Source organism: Pinus tabuliformis, chromosome 3_2, assembly GCF_031772625.1.
Source record: "Pinus tabuliformis cultivar Carrire ecotype Pingquan chromosome 3_2, CPIR1, whole genome shotgun sequence".
Lineage (NCBI taxonomy): Eukaryota > Viridiplantae > Streptophyta > Pinopsida > Pinales > Pinaceae > Pinus > Pinus tabuliformis.
Genome location: NC_142302.1, coordinates 1,230,014,757 through 1,230,019,023, shown reverse-complemented (window position 1 = coordinate 1,230,019,023; position 4,267 = coordinate 1,230,014,757).

The window sequence follows — 4,267 nt, the reverse complement described above, 5'->3', positions numbered from 1 at the left end:
TGGCATTCTAGACATCGAGCCAAGTATCCAGCCACATCTTTCTTCATTCCTGGCCAATAATATCCATTCCGGAGTGCGGTGACCATCTTTTGATATCCAGGGTGTCTGGCATAATGACTCCTATGATACTCATCCAATATCAGGTTTTTGATGTTGTTTTAGTTGGGTACGTACAGCCTACCCTTATAGTACAACTTCCCAGCAGCATCTAAAGCACAATCCAACCATTTTTCTTTGTTGTTCGGTAGCTGTACTTGCTGTTTTATTTTCTGATAAACAACATCTTGTTCGGTTGCCTTCTGGATCATCTCCCCGAAGGGGCTTTTCCCTTCACTGCAAGAAACCTCATATAAGCATTGCAACTTCCGACTCAATGCGTCAGTGACCCAATTCTCCTTCCCTTTTAAATGCTTGATCTCAAAATCAAAACTGCTCAGAAAATCCACCCACCGTGATTGTCTTGCATTTAGAGTGGGCTAATTGAAGTAATTGGTCAGACTATGGTGGTCTGTCAATGACATAAATTTCTTCCCCATAAGGTAATGTCGCCACATTTTCAGGGCGTGAATCACAACAGCCAGCTCTAGATCGTGAGCAGAATATTTTTGCTCATGCTCTTTTAACTTTTTTGATTCATATGCTATCACCTTTCCTTCCTACATTAACACACCTCCTACCCCTTCCTTACTTGCGTCAGTACACACCACATACTCTTTACTGGGGTCGGCTATGCTTAGAACAGGTGCCGTGGTGAGTAGGTATTTAAGTTGTTCGAAACTTCTTTGACATTCAGGAGTCCACCTGAAGGTTCTCCCTTTTTTCTGCAAGGATGTGATTGGATAAGCTACTCTTGAAAATCCCTCTACAAACCATCGGTAATAACCTGCCATCCCCATGAAAGATCGGATATCCGCCACATCTTTGGGTACTGGCCATTCCATAATGGTCCTTATCTTTTCAGGATCCACGGCAATCCCATCCTTAGTGATGATGTGGCCTAAATACTGTATCTGCTCCTTGAAGAATTCACATTTACTGAACTTAGCATATAATTGGTGTTCTCGGAGGGTTTGCAACACTAACCTGAGGTGCTCCTGATGCTCCTCTTTAGTCTGAGAGTAAATCAATATATCGTCAATAAAGATCAGCACAAACTTATCTAAATACTGATGAAACACACTATTCATCAAACACATAAAGGTGGCGGGAGCGTTAGTCAACCCAAAGGGTAACACCACAAACTCGTAGTGGCCATACCGCATTCTAAAAGTTGTCTTAGCTATGTCTTCTTCTTTAATCCAAATTTGGTGATACCCTGATCGCAAATCAATCTTTGAGAAAACTGTTGCTCCCTTCACCTAGTCGAACAGTTCATCGATTCGGGGCAGAGGGTACTTGTTTTTTATTGTCAATTTGTTTAACTGTCGATAGTACATACACATGCAGAGAGTCCTGTCCTTTTTCTTAACGAACAATACCGGGGCTCCCCAAGGGGACACACTGGGGCGAATGTATTTTTTGTCCAACAGCTCCTGTAATTGCATCTTCAACTTTGTTAATTCTGGTACACTCATTCTGTAGGGTGCTCGAGAAACTGGGGCTGCCCCTGGCACCAGTTCTATGGTAAAGTCTATGTCCCTTTTGGGTGGCAATCCAGGTATCTCTTCTGGAAATACATCGGCAAATTCCTGTATCACAGGAATATTCTCCAATGTGGTTGTTTTGTCTTTCGAGTTGGCGTACCCCACTTGGATGGCATAAATTTGACACCCCTTCCTGATGCATTTTGCTAACTGCGAGGCAGTTATGGGCCGAATTTGCACTGGCCGCTTAATCCCCTGCACCTCTTGTTTTATTCCCAGCTCATCCTTATAACTGATAGTCTTGGTCTTACAATTAATTATGGACCAGTGTTTTTCTAGCCAGTCCATACCAATCAGTATATCGTACGAGCCAAGGGGAAGCACATTTAAATCTGCTGTCACGGACTGTCCTGCTATTTTTACTGGACAGTTTTTGACCTTAGACATTACTGCCTTTTTGCCCCTGCGGCCAACTGAACTAGCTTGGGGGTATTAAACTTAACACGCTGCAACTTACAATGTTCCACAATTCTTGGACTAATGTAACTTAACATTGCACCAGGGTCTATTAAAACAGTTACAGCTAGGTCTAAGAGTTTACCTTCAAATTCCACCATGGTCGGCTGGTACTCCACCTGGCAATCTTCCAAAGCAGCATTATTCTTTGGCAGAGTTTGTTCTACATCGCCAACTATAGAGGCTTCATATACCTGGGAAACCTGTTCAGCTCCTTTTCGCTGGGGGCAGTTTTTCACATAATGGGGCCCACCGCAACCCAAACATTGCACTGGGGGCCTTGCTGTCCCTTCATTGTCTATTTTCCCGGATCGATCATTGGTTCTGGACTCACTGGGGGGCTGTAATCGGAGCGTATTTTTCTATGAGTTTCTGCTGATTTACCCCTTGGCGAATCCTTTGCTACCTCCACCGTGATTACCTTTAGTGCTTCCAGCCAATTTGCTGCCTTTCTTATCGACCCACTTCTTACCCTTGGCATCTCCTTTCTGCTTGCTTTGCTGATAGCAAATTTGGGCCTTGCGGATAGCCTCATCCATCGTCTTTGGGTTTTCAAATTCAATTCTTTCCCTCATACTCAATGGTAAGCTGCTAACAAACCTCTGTACTTTAGCTTTTTCTTCCCGTATATAGGGCACATAACGAAGTAGGGAGGTAAAGCGAGTAATAAATTCGTCCATAGTCTGCTGCCCCAACCGCAGATCATGGAATTCTCTTGCCTTCTCATCGTAGAAGCGCTCGGTCAGGTACCTTTCCTTAAAATATCTTTGAAAATTCTCCAAGGTGATATTCTGTTCGCTTACCCCCTTTACCATTTTAACCTCCTCCCACCACAAGGTGGCCTTTCCCTGTAATTGGAAAATGGCCAACCGTGCCTTGAGGTTGTGGTCGTACTCATACAGCTGGAAGTATTTGTTCATATTGATCAACCAGGCCTCTGCTGCTTCCTCCTGTTCTCCGTCAAAGTGCGGTGGCTTGATTTTACGGAATTCCCCTTGTAGCTCTATCCGTTGCCTTTTGGATGTCTGCTGTTTGGAGGCATTATCCAAGCATTCCTCCTCCCTTCCTTCTGATTCTTCAAGCTTTATGTGGGGATTTCGTTCTCCTAACATTCCTTGTTGCTCAGCGCTGAGATTCGGTGGCTATTGATTCTGCCTGTCGGATAAGCCTTTTTATGATCCTCTCCTACTCCATAGTTAACCTTGCATTATCTTCCTGTAACCGGGCCTTCTCATTTTTCAGTTTTTGTGTTGTTTCCAAATCGCCATATTGGTATTGCGTGCTTCCTCACCCAGCTGAACCCATAACTTGGGATTGTTTCCAGAACCTGCTGCAGGCCCCTGACCCACCCCAAACCTATGGGAGGCATTGTCTGTTCTTCTCATGTTGTCAGTTCTCTGCTGTTCCTGTACTTACCACAAAACAAGTAACATCGGAAGGGTTATCACATTATCTGTTTGTTTATACACTCATTAGAAACGAGATAAGTTGTAAATACAGTGGGTTGATAGTTTTTTTTTTTTTGTTTATTGTCTGGTTTTTCCCAGTCCCCAGAGGCCACAGTTTTTGGTTCCTAAGCTCTGATACCACTTGTAATGTCTCCACACGTAATTTCTTTTTTTTTTATATATATAATTATTTTTATAGTTAAAACATTTATATAATTCCCATGCCAAGGACCTCCTAGGGATTTGTTTAACCTATGCCATTTCCTGCATTAAACTGGTATTGTTTAATATTGGTTCTACATAAGTCTTATGCATGAGAATTCCATGTGGCGTTTGGTGATGAGTTGTTTCCGGATTTTTCTTCTGCCATCACGTGACACGCCTTATCCGTTTTAGGAGAATTAATTCCTGTCTGGCCTCGTGCTGTACGAGGCTTGCAGGCATGTCCAATCTTCTACCTCACATGGTAATTCTCTCTGCATCGACGGTGGGGAGATGCCTCAGTCAATCCGACGGTGGCTGGGTAATATGCTTTCGCGGCCTGTCCACCTATATTGTCATTGGTCTCGAAAATTGGCTCATTTGGTTAGTCGATTTTCCCTCTCTGAGGGTTTGTTCGGTCTCTGTCCGCACTCGGACCCGGAAGCCGACTTGCAGACCTTGTCCAGCTACAGGCGGTTTGGTCTTCAACTTCTCAGGTAATAACGAACAGGGTTATGG